Source organism: Nomascus leucogenys, chromosome 16 (genome assembly GCF_006542625.1).
Source record: "Nomascus leucogenys isolate Asia chromosome 16, Asia_NLE_v1, whole genome shotgun sequence".
Taxonomy (NCBI): domain Eukaryota; kingdom Metazoa; phylum Chordata; class Mammalia; order Primates; family Hylobatidae; genus Nomascus; species Nomascus leucogenys.
In genome coordinates this window covers 18166712-18189088 of record NC_044396.1, presented here as the reverse complement: position 1 = coordinate 18189088, position 22377 = coordinate 18166712, and the positions used below count along the sequence as shown (strand labels likewise).

The following is a 22377-nucleotide window of genomic DNA, read 5'->3' as shown; positions in this document are numbered from 1 at the left end:
CTGGGAGGCTGAGGCAGGGGAATTGCTTGAACCTGGGAGGCGGAGGTTGCAGTGAGCAGAGATCGTGCCATAGCACTCCAGCCTGGCAACGGAGTGAGACTCTGTCTAAAATAAAAAAAAAAACCACTCCAGATATTTGATAAACCCACAATGTCTCTTCCTAATAAAATTCATTTTTCAAGAATTATTAAATTGGCCAGGTCAGTGGCTCACACCTGTAATCCCAATGCTTTGGGAGGCCAAGGCAGGAAGATCGTTTGAGGCCAAGTGTTCTAGACCAGCCTGGGTAATGCAGTGAGACTCTGTCTCTACAAACATTTTTTTTTTTTTTTTTAATTAGCCAGGCATGTTGGTGTGTGCCTATATTCCTAGCTACTCAAGAGGCTGAGGCAGGAGGATCACTTGAGCCTAGGAGTTTGAGGCTACTGTGTAGCCTGGGCAACAGAGTAAGATCCTGTCTCAAACAAACAAACAAACAAAAACAAAAAAGAAAAACGAGACAATAAAAAACAAACAACCCAATAATGGGCAAAAGATTTGAATACTCACTTCACTACAGAAGATACATGAATTGCAAATAAGCACATAAAAAGATGCTCGGCCAGGCATGGTGGCTCACGCCTGTAATCCCAGCACTCTGGGAGGCCAAGGCGGGTGAATCACAAGCTCAGGAGCTCGAGACCAGCCTGGCCAAAATGGTGAAATGCCGTCTCTATTAAAAATAAAAAAAATAGCTGGGCGTAGTGGTGGGCGCCTGTAATCCCAGCTACTCCAGAGGCTGAGGCAGGAGAATCACCTGAACCCTGGAGGTGGAGGTTGCAGTGAGCCAAGATCGCGCCACTGCACTCCAGCCCAGGTGACAGAGTGAGATCCATCTCAAAAACAAAACAAAACAAAACAAAACAAAAAGATGCTCAACAATATTAATAATTCATGAAAAGCAAATTAAAATCACAATGAGATGTCACTACATATCACCAGAACGTCTAAAATCAAAAGACTGACTAGCATTAAGTGTTGGTGAGGATACTGAGTGACTGAAACTATCATGTATTGCTGGTGAGGATGGAAAATGATACTGACACTTTGGAAAAGAGTTTGGAAGTTTCTTATACGGTAAACATACTCTTGGGTGATAACTCAGCATTCCCACCCTTAGGCATTTCCTCAAATAAAACAACATATATGTTTACCCAAAGACCTGTATACAAATGTTTAGTTTTTAAAATTTGTATTTATGAGAGCCCCAAACTGGAAACAACTCCAATGTCCTTTAACTGGTAAATGGGCTGTGGCAGTTCATATAATGGAATTCTATCTCATAATAAAAAGGAGGGCATTCCTGGGAAAGAGGATGCCTGGCACAAAGGCTCAAGACAAGAAATAGCTTGGTGTATTGATGTAACTACTAGGATTTCAGGGTTGCTGGAAGGTTGTGTAAGGGGGTAAGCCATTGTTAAAACAGACTACATACCTTGTAGAGTACACTAAGACATAGGGCTTGTATTTTTGGTGAAAGGTATAACTTCTACAACTGGATTTGGGCAGAATAAGATAAGCAGGCAGACACTGGGATAAACAGAAAAGAAAATACTTGTTCAACGAGCACGAGTTGGCATATTGTCAAGGAATCCTAACCTGTGCAGGTAGGCTAGGAAGTCAAGGACAGGGAAGGGAACAGTGACGTCCTTTCGAATTTTCCAGAGACTGTGATTTACATAGGACAGGTAAGATCTACATGTGTTTCTGTGCAATTTCTGCATGTTTGCATTAGATTTAGTTTCTCTTTCAATGTTCAGGTTAACGCATTATTAAAGTCAGAGTAGTGACTGTATAGACACTCAGAAATTCGATACTTTCCAAGTAATCAAAAGACTATTGAGGGAAAAAGAACATAATATTTTCTTCTGTCAAGAGTTAACAGGCCAAGTGCAGTGGCTCACGCCTGTAATCCTAGCACTTTGGGAGGCCAAGGTGGGCAGATCACTTGAGGTCAGGAGTTCGAGACCAGCCTGGCCAACATGGTGAAACCCCATCTCCACCAAAAATACAAAAATTAGCTGGGCGTGATGGCATGCACCTGTAATCCCAGTTACTTGGGAGGCTGAGGCAGGAGAATTGCTTGACCCCAAGAGGCGGAGGTTGCAGTGAGCTGAGATTGCACCACTGCATTCCAGCCTGGGCGACAGAGTGAGACTCTGTCTCAAGATAAAAATAACAAATAGAGTTAATAAAGTTTTAACGCTATTTTACTCCAGGTTTTGGCACTAAAATATATCTTCATAAGATGAAGCTAAGAAGCGTAACACATTTCTATGTAAATGCATTACATAGAGTTTATAGGACACCCTTCAATTTAAGAAATTTGTTAAACAAATAAAGCCCATTAGGATGGGTTGGCCATAGCTATAGGAGTGTCCCAGATAGACATCTAAAATAGGAAGAAGCTGGATCATGGTCACCAGGGAAAAGTTGGAACTAAAGAAGCAGAGGAGCTAGGGGAAGCAGTTGTCAGAACTGTTCCCAGAAAGACAGGTTATAGTAATGGAGACTTCTTGCTACGTGCTGCCTTTACACCAAGTTTCCTTGGCAGTCCTGAGTGCTCTGCCTTGGTCTGCAGCACCTGAACGGAGTAACCAGAGAGTCATACTGGAAGGAAAGAATGTATATCTAAAGGAATGAATAAGTAGGGGACTGAAGAGAGAGTGTAAGACAATGAATCAGTTCCAATGGGCTATACCACTTCTCTAAGAATATTTAACTAATTGGATTCATATAACTTGTGGCTGTGACATGTATGTCTAAACTTAGCTCAAGCGTGGCTTTGTCCCCCTTGTGTCCCAATTCTGGCAACTAGGCTTCTATTGCAAGCCAAAACTCTACTGTCCACTTTTACTTAATTCAGATTTAAAAATAGGCCTGCTTTCTTCCATGTGTCAGTGTCAAATGTATTGGTTTTCCTAATAGTTTAGCCTATTTAGAACTTTCTTGGCTTTTGCTAGTCCTACTCTTATGGAATGGAATTGTGACTCTGAGTAATGAATAATTAAATGTAAATGCTTCTGCTAAAGTGGTTTCACTGGCTGTAACTAGATGCCAAATAATAATAAAGCTATTAAGTATTATGCATACCAGCAGTGAATTCAAGTTCAAAGTTCTGGCTTCAACCTTTTGGAAAAAAAATAATTTTACTGTGCTCAAGGAATGATGGTAATTTAGAAACCACATAGTATTATTAGACTGAACTGAGCCAACTATTTCAAGGGGGGTGGGGAAAACGAAAAATTCTTTACTTATCATCACCTTTGTATCCATGATACAAGTAAATGTTATTATAATGATGAGGAAATTATTAATAAATCCAATCAGAACTCCTAGGAAACAATAATATAATGAAAGATTAGAAAGACTTACAAATATTAAATAAATCAATGAATTGTAGGTTAACATATCAACACAAGCTGATATTAGAAAGACCCCTTCCTCCCAATACAAACACATGGATCAAACATAATAATGGAAGATTTGGTTGTAATGTCAAGCTTGAAATTGACAGGAAAATCTCCAAACCAAATTCCCTGCATACAAACAGGAGTCGTAAGGGGCTGACCATCCCATGAAATGGAAGAAGCTCAGCCACTGACCCTGCCTAGGAGACTGCAAGGAAGCTTTGCCCTCTGTATAAAATAGTAGGTGGAAAAGAAGTCACCCACTGGAAGCCAGCACCTCTGCCTGTGGATAACTGTGGAATGATCCTAAACTGAGATGTCTGCATTGTAACTGGTCCAGGTATGGCGAAATCCATCAGCCTAGGCAGAGGCAAATGTGAAACTACTCTGTGGTTCAGATTCCATATCCTGAGTACATAACAAGAATGCCCAAATCAACCCCCTGCTAGAGAAGAATTTACAGTTAGAGATTATAATCTGCTTCAGGAAATGAATGAATCACTGTAAGAAAGTATTAGCCAGACACAACAAATAGGAGAATTTGTAAGCCAAGGAAGAGAAAAAAGGATATAGTTTAGTTGTAAAGATACTTTGAAATAAGTATTTGTAAGGAAGGAAGGAATACAATGACAATGAAAAAACAAGGTTGTATTGTAAGTCAGAGCAGGCAGATTTGTACAGGAGTCAAACAGAATCCTCCTGCAAATAAAATATACACTCACGAGAAAAAAAAATACTTAAATGGATAGAGTTCAAATCTCTTTTCTTTCATTAGTTTATCTACAACTCTGGTGGTCTTTTGTTACTTAACTCTGGAGATTAACTCTTACACACATGTTTTTTTAAACAGGAGAGACTAATTTCCCCTGCCACCCTGGAACTGTACATAGAAGACTAGATATGCTTTACATTCTTTTTTGGAAATTGATTGCAAACTCTAGTTTTGAGTTCTGGATGCCACACTAAATTTCTTGCATACTTAGCATGAGTTTTCATTGATTTCTATTAAATTAACATAAAAATACACACAAGCACATTTCTTGGCACTCTCCCAAAAGGACACCCTTTTCAAATATCCTAGTTACAGTAAAGTAACAGATAATTGGTTAATCAGAACATTATTTTAACTGTGTCATGACTGGTACATATTCTAAAACAAAATTTTTAAAATGACAATTTACACTTATAATTAAAGCTATGATTTCTGGTACTTATAAAATCTGTTTTTAGTCTCAGAACAAGCAAAAAATATGGATATTCTAGTAATACTATGTAACTGATACTATCACTATTACATAAATGAAAATTATCTTATTTTTAAAAGTTTATCAATTTAAATACCTTAAAATGCCAAGTTAATAATTATTCTCCTACCATAGAAGCATATCAAGAATAAATTATATAATGGTGGAAATTCATGTTTTCTTTCCAAATAACCTTGTATTTGGTATATTTGGCATTACAGTTCTTTCTTTCAATTCTATAGAGAATAAATGCAAAATTGTAGTGGATATTCAACAGGAATGAGTCTTCCAATAAGTCACTGTTACTTGTTAAGTACCTCTTGTGACTGATATCCACATCAAGAAGCCATGTAACAATGAATATACATATTATACGTATGCAAGAACTGCTAGGTCATACAAACTTTTATTGACTGTGGAGACTAGTCTTTTAAAATTAAAAGAGAATAAAGGGCAAAACAACAAAAATACACTTAAATGGAAAAAAATAATATTAGTGTCTTTATAAAAAGCATCCTACTCAGTGGCATAAATTTAAATTCTGAACGCTCTGGGGGGAAATGTAGGAAATGGGTCCCTTTCCAAATATAATTTTGCATCTTAAAATTTAAAGGACAAATTAGCACTGAAGAAGATGATTAGGTAAAAAGAACATCACAAACACAAAGAACAGCTGTATTTATTATTGTTTTTTTTTTTTTTTTTTTGAGACGGAGTCTCGCTTTGTCTACCAGGCTGGAGTGCAGTGGCGCGATCTCAGCTCAGTGCAACCTCCACCTCCCGGGTTCAAGTGATTCTCCTGCCTCAGCCTCCTGAGTAGCTGGGATTACAGGCACGTCCCACCATGCCCGGCTAATTTTTATATTTTTAGTAGAGACGGGGTTTCACCATGTTGGCCAGGCTGGTCTCGAACTCCTGGCCTCAAGTGATCCACCCAACTTGGCTCCCAAAGTGCTCAGAGTGCTGGGATTACAGTGGTGAGCCACCGCACCCGACCAAGTTGTATTTATTCTAACGCTTTTTTTTTTAAAAGATAGATTAAGGGAAGGTAATGTATTTGCAAAATACTGATTGAATAGGTTTATACAGCACCAACCATACAGCAATATTTAAATCAAACTCTGATTTAAAAAGTGAAAATAATCAATTTTCCAATGGTGAATATTCTTAATAACTTTGCTAATAAAGGCTGAGAGACTGAATATGCAAATGGACAATGGCCAGAACATATATAAAAATCAAACTTTGACCAACAACCTTTAGCAACCTGTCCAGGGAAGCAACCCTTTATCTACAATAAACAGTCCAGAAAGCCAGTCTGATATAAGTCAGAATTGCTGGAAGCCAGGTTGCTATCTCTAGTGAAAATCCAGGAAGCTCAACAAAACAATCAGTGCCAAATCGTTACGACTTGATTAATAACTGACAGCTTCCCTAATTGTTGTCCCCACTTCCAACTCAGAACCAACTAGAGAAAGCCGAATATGTACCCTAATCAATCACATAGATGCTCTGCTTCTGGTTTGCCTGTATCCAGTACCCCCATACTAACAGCCTCTGATCAGGGCATCCCAGAAGCTTTTCCACTCTTTTGCCTGCTTTTGAGTGTCTGCCAAAATGCCAGTGAAAACGGCTGACTCCCTTGCTATAGCAAGCTCAGAATAAATAGCCTTTGCTTTTCTAGTTTTATTGGTCATCACTTATTTTCACAAACGCATGTAAACAGAAGGTATTACTAAAGTTTGTATTTCATAGTTAATCATTTAGCCCTTATGAATCACACACTGTATTAAATGTTTTTGCACGAGTTATCTAATTTAATTTCATATAAATATAAAAATTGTTACTGAAATTGATATTACTATATTCATTTTACAGATGAGGGTACTGAGGCAGAGAAATATTGAATAATTTGTTTAATACTGAGATAAGGGCCAGCGCAGTGGCTCACATCTGTTGTAATCCCAGGCCTTTGGGAGGCCGAGGCAGGAGGACTGCTTGAGTCTAGGAATTTGAGACCAGCCTGGGCAACACGGCAAGACCCTGTCTCTACAGAAAAATAAATTAAATAAATAAAATTATAGAAAAAATACTGAGGTTATAAGTAGTAAATCAAGGGTTAAAATCAAGACAATCTCATTCCAAAGGGGATCGCTCTTAACTACTATAGTAAATTGGACTTGAAATATGGAGATAGGTGCATGTTTTAATTGCTTTCAGAAGAAAATAAAAAACACAAAATTAACATTTTATTGTATTTCAAGCTCATATGTGGTCACAAAGTACTATATAATAGAAGAGGAAAAAATTGGAATTCATTTATATCAACCTCATTCTTTTATAAATAACTTAAGTGACACTGAGAGGAGCAAAGTACTTTGATCAATATTACATATTTATTTAACAGACAACATGAGATTAAAGCCCAGATCTTCTGACTGACAGCCCAGATATCCAGCAGGCTTCACAGGGGTACAGAACATTTGCCTGGCGAGATATATAATTCTTCAAAAAACTTTATGCAAGTGTGTAATGCTAGCGCATTCCAAACATATTACATAACATGGGTAAACACTTATCTTTTATGGAGATAATGAGTTAAATGCTATTTGAGAGGCCACTGAAATTCAACAAGTATTTATCGAGTGCTCAATCATGTTTGGTATTGTTCTAGATACTTAAGTTTCATCAGTGAACGAAATGAAAAATACCTGATCATATTTGTTTACATTCTAGTGGGTGGAAACAAACATTACACAATAGGTACAAGAAATGGGCAAATTCTATGTTAGACACTGATAAGTGCTATGATAAAAAGAAAGTAGAGCAGAGTGAGCTTGGGAGTGCCATTTTGGGGCCTGGAGGGCAGGTCAGTCTCATTGAGGAGGTAAGGTAGTTAGCTATGCATATAGGAAGGGAAAGTGTCCCAGGCAGAAAGAACAGCCAATGCAAAATTCTAAGGAGCAAGTTTTCTTCCTTAGAATATCAGGTTGAAAATCATTGACAAAGTGGTTCAGTGCTCTAATTTGTTTTGCCCAATTCAATAAATTGTGCAGAAATTGTAGGTGACTTTTATATTAATGATTTGAATCATGGGACTGAAGTCCCTTCACTAGATTTTCAATTTATTTGGTAGTGGTGGGAGTTGGAAGGAAGAGCATCAAAAGGGGTAGAGGTGGTGCCTGGGCATCGATGTTTTTAAAAGCTCCTTGGGTGATTCTAATATGCAGCCATGGTTGAGAGCCACTATTCTGGTATAGGTGAGAAAGAGAAGGGTGGTTTTTTTGTTGTTGTTGTTTGTTTTTCATTCCTGTTCTTAGTAGTCTGCTCAATATGCTCACCAGGCTTGCTGCTTGAGTTGTCACCATCTGGAGCTCCAAAACTACAAATGCCCTTCACAGAAATCCTGGGACCTCCCGTCAACCTCACTGGCGGTGAAACATAGAAGAGGTCATATTTCTACCTTATGGCTCCATTTGTGAGTTCCCCGTAACACCAACAAACAAGACTGTGTATGGGTGTGAGACGACTGAAAAAGTTGTTAGAGAATGAGAATGTAAGAGGAACGGAGAGAAAAGGGTAGCAACATGGTTGGCATAAAGTGCCTAGCAAAAAGTTTTAAGAACAACTTTCTCTAATATTCAATTTTAAATCTGGCACTGTGGTGATAGAAAATATCTCATCTCCTCAAATCTTCAGTAAAGTTGTTTCATTTACATGTGTTTGGCACATTTTTGGCACACAGTGTCTGTTAGATGAAAGAAGAAATGAACTCAAGGGGGCTGAATGCAAAAAACAACAGGCCCCCAACCCATCCCTTTCCAATCCCTCCAATGTTTTTCCCAGAGGCAACCACATTTATTTCATTGTTTTTAGTTACCCTATCTGTAAACAGTCTGCTCATGCTGTGAATTTTTGATGTCTCAATCTTAGTGTGGCATACTCACTTCCTGCCAAGATAGATAAAGATTTAACTACATTAAACCACCACAAATTTTCCCTACTCATAACAGCTAATAAATTATATCACTAGTCAGCATTCCACTTATTACATTTGCAACTTTAAATAATGTAACTCACAGTTCTTGCTTCAATATAAACAATCTCTCTTCACTTTGCCAGATAAGAATTTTGTATCCCTTACCCTTGCTTCATCTTTGGTTCCTTTATTACACTATCATGCTTCACATTTACAACTTGTTCTGTAACTATACTTAAGCAATTCTTGCTTTGCCTACAGGTGGACTTAGTTTTGAAAATAAGTAAAGGATATTTATGCTACATCTGTGTAAACAGTATTCACTGTCCATGAAAGTTACCTTCTACATCTCTACTTGTTTTTTTTGTACAGCTTTTTGTCATATACCCTACTCAACTAAATTATAAATTGCCTTTTTACTTTGTCTTGAATTGTCTTCCTTTATGGCATCATTAGACTAGCTTCTTCCAACATTTCCAGAATATTAGCAAATCCAGGACCTCCTGTTTTTCTACAGGCAGTTCTTACAGTCCTGAAGTCTTCCAATCTGGATAGGCAGGCTTCCTGTTGCATAACTATCCTGGAACTTGCGTTCATTGCATTTCTGAATTTGTTCCACTGTTTCACAGACCCAATCCACTCCATTTCCTTCAACAAGTCCCTTGTTTTCTTGGCCTGTATTCTCAAGAAACATCCTACAAAGAATATTAGTGAGGCAAAGCTTTCTCAAAAGTTTGTGTTTCATTTTCTTTTTCATTCTGCCCACATATTTTATCAGTAGTTTGGCATGGTATAGAATTCCAAGTTCAGGAGGCGTGGTGGCTCACACCTGTAATCTCAATATTTTGGGAGGCTGAGGAGGGAGGATGGCTTGAATCCAGGAGCTCAAGACCAGCATGCGCAACACAGTGAGACTCTGTCTCTAACTTTTTTTTTTTTTTTTTTTTTAAGGTGGAGTTTTGCTCGTGTCTCCCAGGCTGGAGTGCAATGGCGTGGTCTCAGCTCACTGCAACCTCCGTCTCCTGGGTTCAAGCGATTTTCCTGCCTCAGCCTCCCAAGTAGCTGGGATTACAGGTGCCCACCACCATGCTCGGCTAATTTTTGTATTTTTAATAGAGATGGGGTTTCACCACGTTGGCCAGGCTGGTCTTGAACTCCTGACCTCAGGTGATCCACCCGCCTCGGCCTCTCAAAGTGCTGGGTGTGAGCCACTGTGCCCGGCCCCGTCTCTATTAAAAATAAAAAAATTAGCTGGCATGGTGGCTTACGCCTGTAGTCCCAGCTACTGAGAAGGCAGAGGGAGGATCACTTAAGCCCAGGAAGTCAAGGCTTTAGTGAGCCATGACTGGGCAACAAAGTACACCAGCCTGGGCAACAAAGTGACACCCTGTGTGGACCAAATAAAAAAAAGGAATTCTAAGTTTAAAGTCATTTCTCCTAGGAACTTTTAGGGTTTCTTGTATCTTAACACTCACTCAAAAGTTTGTTGCCAGCCTGATTCTCATTCCTTTACGGAGTACTTGAACTTTCTTCCTAGAAGCTTTTAGAATCCTCTCTTCATTCTTGCTATCCTTAACTTTCATGACATATCTATGTATATACATATTTTTCTTTTTTCTGTTCAGTACTCAGTAGGTCTTCTACATTTGCAGAATCATGTTTCCCTTTAGTTCTGAAATTTTTTTCTTATTAAGCAAGTTTCATCCAACCACTTTTTCTAACTTTCTGGAACTTCTACTATTCTGATGTTGAAAATGTAAATTCTTAGGATTTATCTTTTCTTTCTCTGTTGTTCTCTACTTTTCCTCTTTTCTTTAATCTTGTAGTAATGCAAATTGAGCCTACCAACTGACCTTACAGACTATGAGACGGAGAAATAAATCTCTCATGACTCATGTTTATCTCTTCCATTTAGTTAAAAGGTTTACCCAACATCAGCTCAGCTGGGTTTAGTGGGTGAGTGCTACCTATGACTGTGAGTATTCTCTCCTACTACAAGTCAAGATTCATTCTCAGTACTGTGTATACAACAGTGAACAAAGAAAAAAATTCCTGACTTCTTGAACTGACTTTGTAGTAGAGGGACACAGACAATAAAAAAATTAAAATGTTGCATGTCCAGTATAATTCTGGAGTCAGCAGCTGTAGCTGAAGCTTTCTGATTTTGTACGCACCTTTTTGTTCAGAGACAGGCAGTGGCTTCTTTGGTGGCTTGCTCTTATAGTGTGACTCTAGGAATTTTTCTCAGAGTTCTACGTTTCTTCAGCCCTTCTATGATTCAGTAGAATATGTAATACTTCTTGAGAAATTCTTTTTATCTTTATAGAGCACATAGGGTGATTTCTATGAATTCTATTCTCTGTAACTGAACCTGACTGCTACAATAGTCACAAAAATAAATTGTGCTTTTCAGCAAGAAGCCTTCTTGGTATTTTTCTTTCTGTCCTCTGAGACCAAACTGTAGGGGCAAAGCTCATTTAAGTTCCCAGCACAGCCCCGACCTCAATTTTGTATGTACTCAGGGAAGCATTCCTCAGGGTAGATAATTCCTAAATTATCTGCCATCTAGACAGATAATTTAACTGATGAGAATTCCAAGCTGACAGCTAAATGGAATACTGTACCAAAAAGTATCAATGAGCATTTCGCGAGGCTGAGGTGGGCGGATCACGAGGTCAGGAAATCGAGACCATCCTGGCTAACACGGTGAAACCCCGTCTCTACTAAAAATACAAAAAATTAGCCGGGCGTGGTGGCTGGCACCTGTAGTCCCAGCTACTCAGGAGGCTGAGGCAGGGGAACGGCATGAACCTGCGAGGCGGAGCTTGCAGTGAGCCAAGATCGCGCCACTGCACTCCAGCCTGGGCAACAGAGCGAGACTCCGTCTAAAAAAAAAAAAAGTATCAGTGGGCTTGAGGATTATAAATCTGAAAGGCATATGAGCTTCCCAGAGCTTCAGGTTAATAAAGAGAAATATATGAATGTAACCAGGTTAAGCCTAAAATTTGATATGCCCACTTTACCATTTGATCTGAAAATACTGCAAGAACACTCAAAATGAAAATGAAGACATCAAGCAAAAATTTATATATGCTACTTATAAACATTCTGAAAGTGTCAGATATTATGTTTACTAGAACTCCGAATCTTACACTGTCAAATTACAGCCTTTTACGACATGGCCCATTGACACATTTGCCTAGAATTTATGAAATACAACAGTTTATTCTGAATAGTTTACATTAGAATTATTTATTTGCTTTTGAAAAATGCATAAACTTACTATCTTAGTCACCTCAGGCTGCCATAACAAAATACCCTAGACTATGTGGCTTAAACAACAGGAATTTATTTTCTCACAGTTCTGGAGGCTGGGAAATCCAAGATCAAGGATTGGTTGATTGCCAGCCAATTTGGTTCCTGGTATGTACTCTGTTCCCAGTTTGTCGATTTCTTGGAGAGCGAGAGAGAGTGAGCTTGTTGTTTCTTCATCTTCCTATATGGCACCAACCCTATCAGATTAGGACCCCACCCTTATAGCCACATTTAACCTTAATTATCACCTTATAGGTCCCATCTGCAATACAGTCAACACTGGGGACTAGGGTGTCAACATCAGAATTTTGAGGTAGACACAGTTTAGTGTACAGCACATACCTTCCACAATTTTGCTTTTAGAAAATACAAAAATATTTTACAATATTGATTATTGTAAAAACTAACCTTTATTTAGTGATTAACATGAGTCAGGCACTATGATGTTTTATAAATGTTTTCTTATTTAATCTTTACAACCAATGAGATAAATTCAATTATCCTCATTTTACAGATGAGGAATTGATGCTCAGAGGTGCTAAGTAACTTAACCAAGATCACATGGCTAGTACAGTAAAGATTCCAACACAGGCAATCCTCTTAGCTACTATGTTATAATTTAATGTATAAAATGCTGGTACATTATATATCAGTAAGAAGAGTTGTTCAGTAAGGATTTTACAACAGGTGACACTGGAGACTGAGAAGGTACCATGAACCAGCACGGTTATGTGTGTGAGATAAGCCCTACTGTAAATATACTACTGTGGGCACTGAAAGGAGGACTGAGTTCCTGTCAGGTAGGTATTGGGAGTTTTAGCTTATGTACCAATTTGCACTCTCACCAACAGGATCTGAGTTGTTTCTCTACAATCTCACCAACTCTGGGTTTTATATTTAAATAAGACCTCACCTACAACTTCAAAATAAAAATATGAAAATACCGATATAACCCATTTGCTGTAAGAATAATCCTCTATGTAGTCATTGTGGCCTGCTTTAATCACAAGTCATCATGAAGTGCAAACCATGACAACATGTTCACAAGGTTAAATGCAAAGCTAAGATTAAGGCTAAAATTTGCTATGCCCGCTTTATTATTTAACCTGAAAATACTGCGAGAACACTCAAAATGAAAACAAAGACATAAAGGAACAATTTATACAAAGGTCTTGTAAACATTCTGTAAGTGTCAGATACTATTTAAATTATCCGGATTGGGGAGGAGGCAGAGCAAGATGGCTAAATAGAAGCCTCCACCAATCCTTCTTCCTGCAGAAACACCAAATTGAGTAACTTGCCATACAAAAAAGTACTTTCATGAGAAACGAAAATCATGTGAGCGATCACAGTATGTGTTTTGAACTTCGTATCACTGAAAGAAGCCCTGAAAAGGTAGCAAAAATAGTCTTGCATTGCCAACACAACCCTTCCCCATTCCCTGGCAGTGGCCCTATGGTGTCAAGAGAGAACCCATGCACTTGGAGGAGAAAGAGTGCAGTGACTGTGGAAACTGGCATGGGAACCCAGTGCTGCCCTGTAATAGTGGAAAACACCACCAGGCAGAACTCAGGAAGCACCCATGAAGGGATCATCTGGACCTGCCCTAGCCAGAGGGGACTCGCCCACCCCAGTGCTCAGAATGCATTCTGGCAGACCTCATACCACAGGCTAAAGTGCTCTGAGGTCCTAAATAAAGTTGAAAGGTGGTCTAGGCCATAAGGACTGCCATTCCTGGGCAAGTCCTGGTGCTGTGCTGGGTTTGGAGTCAGTGGACATGGGGGGCATGTGACCTAGTGAGACACCAGCCAGGGTAGCCAATTAGAGTGCTTGCACCACCCCTTCTCATAACCCCAGGCAGCAGAGCTCCAAAGAGACACCTTCCTTCTGCCTGAGGAAAGCAGAGGGAATAACAAAGAGGACACTGTCTTGCATCTCGGATACAAGCTCAGCCAATATAGGACAGGCATCAGGCAGAGTCCTGAGGCCCCCATTCCAAGCTCTAGCTCCAGGATGACATTACTAGACATACCGTAGGCCAGAAGGGAACCTGCTGCCTTTAGGGGAAAGACCCAGTCTTGGCAGAATTCATCACCTGCTGACTAAAGAACCCTTGGGCCCTGAAAAATCTGCAGTGGTAACCAGGCAGTACTTGCTGTAGGCCTTGGGTGAGACCCAGTGCTGTACTAGCTTCAAGTGTGACCAAGCATATTTCCAGGTGTGGTGGCTACAAGGATAGACTATTGCTTGAGAAAAGCAGAAAGAAGAATAAAGGGGACTCTGTCTTGCAGCTTAGGTACCAGCTCAGAAACAGTGGGGTAGAGCATCATGTGGGCTCTCAGGGGTTCCAGATTCCAGGTCTTGTCTCTTAGATGGCATTTCTGGACCTACCTTGGGCCAGAGAAAAGTCAGTGCCCTGATGAAAAAGTCCCAGGCCTGGCAGCATTTACCAAATTGATTGAAGAGCCCTTGGGCCTTGAACGAATAACAGCAGGTAGCCAGACAGTACTTGCTGCATGCCTGGGGTGGTGGTGGCCATGGGGAGAGACTCCTATGCTTGTGGAAAGGGAAGGGGAGAATGGGAAGAACTTTGTCTTGTGGCTTGGGTGCCAGCTCAGCCACAGTAGAATAGAGTACCAAGTAGATTCCCAAGGTTTCCAACTCCAGGCTCTGGCTCCTACGTGGCATCTCTGAATGCCCCCAGGACCAGGGGGATCTTACTACCCTGAAGGGAAGGATACAGCCTAGCTGGCTTTGCCACCTGCTGATTGTAGAGGCCTAGGACCTTGAGTGAACCCAAGTGGTAGCCAGGCAGTGGTTACCGTGGGCCATGGATGAGACCCAGTGCTGTGCTGGCTTTAGGTCTCACCCAGTGCAGTAACAGTGGTAGTAGACACAGGGGTGCTTGTGCAACACCTCCTGCAGCTCTAGGCAGCTCAGTGGAGAAAGAAAGATTCCATTTGTTTAGGAGAAAGTAAGGGAAGAGAACAAGAGGCTCTGCCTGGCAATCCAGATAATTCTACCAGATCCTACCCAAGATCACCAAGGCAGTATCTCTTGGAGTCTGCAAGAGCCATAGTGTTACTGGGCTTGGAATGCTCTCTGATCCAGATACAGCTGCAGTGGGAAAAAAAATTAGATCACAATACTCAAGTGCTTCTAAATAACTGAAAAGTCTTTCCAAGAAGGGTGAGTACAAATAAGCCCAGACTGCAAAGACTACAATAAATACCTAACTCTTCAATGCCCAGACACTGACAAACATCCACGAGCATCAAGACCATCCAGGAAAACATGACCTCATCAAATGAACTAAATGAGGCACCAGTGAAAAATCCCTGTCCCACAAAGACAGACATATTGCGACCTTTCAAAAAGAATTCAAAACAGGTGTTTTGAGAAATCTCAAAGAAATTCAAGATAACACAGAGAAGACATACAGAAGGAATTCAAAATCCTATCAGATAAATATAACAGAGACTAAAATAAGTAAAAGAAATGAAGCAGAAATTCTGGAGCTCAAAAATGCAACTGACATGCTGAAGACAGCAGAGCCACTTAACATCAGAACTGATCAAGCAGAATTAATGAGCTTGAAGACAGGCTATTTGAAAATACACAATCAGAGGAGACAAAGGAAAAAAGAATAAAAAACAACGAAGCACACCTACAAGATCTAGAAAACAGCCTCAAAAGAGCAAATCTAAGAGTTATTAGCCTTAGGGAGTAGGTAGAGAGAGAAATAGGCATAGAAAGTTTATTCAAAGGTTGTGCAGGATCTGCAATTTATGCAAAAGAAAAAAAAAAGCTTATTCAAAGGGATAATAACATAGAACTTCCCAAACCCAAACTTAAAGAAAGATGTGAATATCCACGTACAAGAAGGCTACAGAACACCCAGTAGAATTAACCCAAAGGAGAACTACCTCAAAGCATTTAATAATCAAACTCCCGAAGGTCAAGGATAAGGAAAGGATCCCAAAAGTAGCAAGAGAAAACAAACGAATAACATACAATGGAGCTCCCATATGTCTGGCAGCAAACTTTTCAGTGGTAACCTTCCAGGCCAGGAGAGAGTGGCATGACACATTTAAAGTGCTGAAGGAAAAAAAATTTCCACCCTAGAATAGTATATCTAGCATAAATATCCTTCGAACATGAAGAAGAAATAAAGGCCTTCACAGACAAACAAAGCTGAGGGATTTTATCAACACCAGACCTGTCATACAGGAAATGCTAAATGGAGTTCTTCAATCTGAAAGAAAAGGATGCTAATGAGCAATAAGAAATCATTTGAAGGTACAAAACTAACTGGTAATAGTAAGCACACAGAAAACACAGACTATCATAGCACTGTAATTATGGTGTGTAAACCACTAATATCTTATGTAGAAAGAATAAAAGATGATCTAGTCAAAAATAATAATTACAATAACTTTTCAAGACATAGATAATACAATAAGATATAAATAGAAATGAAAAAGTTAAAAAGTAGGGAGACTGAATTAAAGGGTAGAGTTTTTATTAGTTTTCTTTTGCTTGCTTGTTTGTTTACGCAATCAGTGTTAAGTTCTCATGAGTTCAAAATAATGGGTAATAAGATGTTATTTGCAAGCCTCATGGTAATCTCAAATCAAAAAACATACAATGGACACACAAAAAAACAAAAAGCAAGAAATTAAAACATACCACTAGAGAAAATCATCTTCACTAAAAGGAAGACAGGAAGGAAGGAAAGAAGGAAGAGAAGACCACAAAGGAACCAGAAAACAATAAAACGGCAGGAGTGCGACCTTACTTGACAATAGTAACGTTAAATGTGAAAGGACTAAAATCTCCAATCCAAAGACATACAGGGCTGAATGGATAAAAACAAGACACAACAATCTGTTGCCTACTAGAAACATACTTCACTTATAAAGAAATACATAGACTGAAAATAAAAGGATTCAAAAAGATATTCCATGAAAACGGAAACCAGAAAAGAGCAGGAATAGGTATACTTATATCAGCCAAAATAGATTTGAAGACAAAAACTATAAAAAGAGACAAAGAAGCTCATTATATAATGATAAAGAGGGCAATTCAGCAAGAGGATATAATAATTTTAAATACATATCACCCAACACTGGAGCAAACAGATACCTAAAGCAAATACTAGCGCTAAAGAGAGATGGACTCCAATAGGATAATAGCTGGGGACATTTCAACACTCCACTTTCAGCACTGAATGAATCATCCTAACAGAAATTCCACAAAGAAACATTGGACTTAATCTGCATGATACAACAAATGGACCCAATAGATATTTACATAACATTTCCTTAAAGCATTCAAAAATCTAAAGTATAATAATACAAAGTATCTTCTCAGACCACAGTGGAATACAACTAGAAATTAATAACAGGAGGAATTTTTGAAACTATACAAACACATGGAAATTAACAATATGCTCCTGAATGACCACTGAGTCAATGAAGAAATTAAGATGAAAACTGGAACTTTTTTTGAAACACATGATAATGGAAGCTCAATATACCAAAACCTATGGAATACAGCAAAAGCAGTACTAACAGGAAAGTTTATAGCTATATACTATAATCAAAAAAGTAGAAAAACTTCAAATAAACTAATGATTCATTTTAAAGAACTAGAAAAGCAAAGGCAAACCAACTGCAAATTAGTAGAAGAAAAGAAATAATAAAGATCAGAGCAGAGATCAATGGAATTGAAACGAGGAATAAATAAGATGAATGAAACAAAACGTTGGTTTTTGAAAAGATAAAACTGACAAACCTTTAGCCAGATTGAGAAAAAAAGAGATCCACATAAATAAAATCAAAGACAAAAAAGGAGACATTATAACTAATACTGCAGAAATTCAAAGCATCATTAGTGGCTACTATGAGCAACTATATGCCAATAAATTGAAAAACCTAGAAGAAATGAATAAATTCCTAGACACATACAACCTACCAGAATTTAACCATGAAGAAATCCAAAAACTGAGCAGATCAATAACAAGTAATGAGATCAAAGCCATAATAAAAAAATCTTCCAGCAAAGAAAAGCCTGGGACCCAATGACTTCACTGCTGAATTCTGCCAAACATTTAAAGAAGAACTAATACCAATCCTACTCAAACTATTCTGAAAAATAGAAGAGGAGGGAATATTTGCAAACTCACTTGATGAGGCCAGTATTACCCTGTTTCCAAAACCAGGTAGACACATCAAAATAAATAAATAAATAAATAAATAAATAAATAAATAAATAAAAATAAAAAATTAACTGCAGGCCAATATCACTGATGAATACTGATGCAAAAACCCTCAACAGAATACTAGCAAAGTGCATTCAACAACACATTAAAAAGATCATTCATCATGACTAAGAGGGATTTATCTCAGATGCAAGAATGATTCATCATATGCAAAACAATGTGACACATCATATCAACAGAATGAAGGACAAACACTATATGATCATTTTAATTAAAATTCAACATCCCTTCATGATAAAAACCCTAAAAAAACTGGGTATAAAACTCAACATAATAAAATCTATATACAACAGATCCACAGCTAGTATCATACTGAATGAGGAAAAATTTAAAGCCTTTCCTCTCATACCTGGGACATGACAAAGATGCCCACTTTCACCACTGTTATTCACCATAGTACCAGAAGTTCTAGCTAGAGCAATCAGACAAAAGAAAGAAATAAAGGGCATCCAAATTGGAAACAAAGAAGTCAAATTATCCTTTTCAGATGATGTGATCTTACCTTTGGAAAAACCTAAAGACTCCACCAAAAAACTATTAGATCTGATAAACAAATTCAGTAAAGTTGCAGATACAAAACCAACACATAAAAATCAGTAGCATTTCTATTGTCAACAGTGAACAATCTGAAAAAGAAATCAAGGAAGTAATTCCATTTATAATACCTAGAAATAAAATTAATTACCCAGAAATTAACCAAAGAAGTGAAAGATCTCTACAGTGAAAACTATAAGAAATTGATGAGGACACAAAAAAATGGAAAGATATTCCACGTTCACAGATTGCAAGTATCCACATTGTTAAACCGTCCATATTTCCCAAAGCAATCTACAGATTAAATGCAATCTCTATCAAAATACCTATGACATTCTTCGCATAAATAGGAAAAAAAATTCTAAAATTTATATAGAACCACAAAAGACTCAGAATAGCTAAAGCTATCCTGGGTAAAAAGAACAAAACTGGACGAATCACACTACCAGGCTTCAAATTATACTACAGAGCTATAGTGACCAAAATGACATGGTATTGGCATAAAAACAGACATAAAGATCAGTGGAAGAGGGCCAGGCACAGTGGCTCATGCCTGTAATCTAAGCATTTTAGGAGGCCGAGGCATGTGGATTCCTTGATGTCAGTTTGAGATCAGCTTGGCCAACATGGTGAAACCCTGTCTTTACCAAAAGTACAAAAATTAGCTGGGCATGGTGGCTCACATCAGTATTCCCAGCACTTTGAGCACTTTTGGGGGGCCGAGGCGGCACTTGAGGCCGGGAGTTCAAGACCAGTCTGGCCAACATGGTTAAGCCATATCTCTACTAAAAATACTCAACTTAGCCAGGCGTGGTGGCACACACTTGTAATCCCAGCTACTTGAGGGGCTGAAGAAGAATCGCTTGAACCCAAGAGGTGGAGGTAAAAGTGGGCCGAGATCTTGCCACTGCACTCCAGCCTGGGTGACAGAGGCTGACTCCATTCCAGAAAAAAAAAAAAAAGGAACAGAATAGAGAACCCAGAAACAACTCCATATACCTACAGTCATTTTCAACAAAGGTGCCAAGAATACACATTGGAGAAACGACAGTCTGTTTAATTAATGGTGCTGGGAAAACTGGATAGCCATATGCAGAAGAATGAAACTAGACCTCTATCTCTCACCACACACACAAATCAAATCAAAACAGATTAAAGACTTAAATCTAAGATCTGAAACTATGAAACTACTAAAACATTGAGGAAGCTCTCCAGGACATTGGGCTGGGCAAAAGAGTTGCTGAGTAATACCCTGAAAGCACAGGCATCCAAAGCAAATATGGATAAATGTGACCACATCAAGATAAAAAGCTTCTGCACCACAAAGGAAACAATCAACAAAGAGACAATCCACAGAACGGGAAAAAAATATTTTCAAACTATCCATCTGACAAGGGATTAATAACCAGTATATATAAGGAGCATGAACAACTTAATAGGAAAAATTGTAATAATATGAGTTTAAAAAGGACAAAAGGGCCAGGCACCATGGTTCCCACCTGTAATCCCAGCACTTTGGTAAGCCAAGGCAGGAGGATCACTTGAGGCCAGGAGTTCAAGACCAGCCTGGGCAACATGGCCAGGCTGTTTTTCTGTAGAGACCCCATCTCCCCCCCCAAAAAAAAAAAAAAAAAATTAAAAGAAAATTTAGCCGGGTGTGGTGGTGCACACCTCTAGTCCCAGCTACTCAGGAGGCTGAAGTGGGGGGATTACTTGAGCCCAGGAGTTTGAAGCTGCAGTGAGCTACGATCAAACCACTGCATTCCAGCCTGGGTGACAGGGCAAGACCCTATCTCTTAAAAAAAAAAATTTCAAATGGACAAAAGATGTGAATAGACATTTATCAAAAGAAGGCATACAAATGACAAATAAGTATATGAAAAGGTGCTCAACATCACTCATCATCAGAGAAATGCAAATCAAAACTACAATGAGATATCATTTCATCATAATTAAAATGGCCTATATCCAAAAGACAGGCAATAACAAATGCTGATGAGGATGTGGGAGAAAAGAGAACCCTTGTACACTGTTGGCAGGAATGTAAATTAGTACAGCCACTATGGAGGATAGTTTGGATATTCCTCAAAAAGCTAAAAATAGAGCTACCACATGATCCAGCAATGCCACTGATAGGTATATACCCCAAAGAAAGGAAATCAGTATATCTAAGACATACTGGCACTCCCATGTTTATTGCAGCACTATTCACAACAGCCAAGATTTGGAAACAACCTAAGTGTTCATCAACAGACAAATAAAGAAAATGTGGTTTATGTACACAACATAGTAGCATTCAGCCATAAAAATGAATGAGATCCTGTTATTTTCAACAAAATGGATGCAACTGATGTCATTACGTTAAGTGAAATAGGCCAGGTACAGAATGACAAACTTTGCACATTCTCACTTACTTGTGGGAGCTAAAAATTAAAACAACGGAACTAACAGAGTAGAATGATGGCTACAAGGCTGGGCAAGGTAGTGGGGAATTAAGCAGCAGAGTGGGGATGGTTAATAGGTACAAAAGTATAGACAGAATTAGATCTAGTATTTGACATCACGAGAGTGACTATAGTCAACGATAATTCACTGAACATTTTAAAATAACTAAGTATAATTGGATTGTTTGTAGCACAAAGAAAGGATAAATATTTGAGGTGATGGACACTCCATGTACCCTGATGTGATTATTACTTATTGTATGCCTGTATCAAAATCTCATGTACCCCATAAATACATATATCATGTACCCACAAAAAATAAAAATTAAAAATTAAAAGAATTATCTGGATTGGATTGGCATAGCCTTCAGGAATTTATGTGTTTATTTTTAATTTTTTTTGGTTACATAGTAGGTGTATATATTTAAAAATATGGAACGCTTCACGAATTTGCGTGTTATCCTTGGGCAGGGGCCATGCTTATCTCTATATCGTTCTAATTTCAGTATATGTGCTGCAGAATTAAGCATTGCTTTTAGGAATTTAGGTACTTTATTTATTTATTTATTTATTTATTTATTTTGAGACGGAGTCTCGCTCTGTCGCCCAGGCTGGAGTGCAGTGGCGTGATCTTGGCTCACTGCAAGCTCTGCCTCCCGGGTTCACCCCATTCTCCTGCCTCAGCCTCTCGGAGTAGCTGAGACTACAGGCAAGCGCCTGCCACCACGCCCGGCTAATTTTTTGTATTTTTAGTAGAGACGGGGTTTCACCGTGGTCTCGATCTCCTGACCTCGTGATCCGCCCGTCTCGGCCTCCCAAAGTGCTGAGATAACAAGCGTGAGCCACCGCGCCCTGCCAGGTACTTTATTATTATTTTTTGAGACGGAGTCTCACTCTGGCCCAGGCTGAGTGCAATGGCGCGATCTCAGCTCACTGCAACCTCCGCCTCCCGGGTTCAAGCGATTCTCCTGCCTCAGCCTCCTGAGTAGCTGGGATTAAAGGCGCGTGCCACCACGCCGGGGCTAGTTTTTGTATTTTTAGTAGAGATGGGTTTCACCATGTTGGTCAGGCTCGTCTGGAACTTCTGACCTCAGGTGATCCGCCTGCCTCGGCCTTCCAAAAGGAATTT

The 22377-nt window shown here is 38.9% G+C and overlaps 1 non-coding gene across 1 annotated transcript; it reads right to left on the bottom strand.

Annotated features, from left to right (window-relative positions):
* Positions 1 to 21674: 21674 nt before the first annotated feature.
* Positions 21675 to 21778, bottom strand: LOC115830781. Its single transcript, XR_004026318.1, has one exon. It is a non-coding gene; the product is annotated as a U6 spliceosomal RNA (small nuclear RNA).
* Between the last annotated feature and the right edge of the window lie 599 nt (positions 21779 to 22377).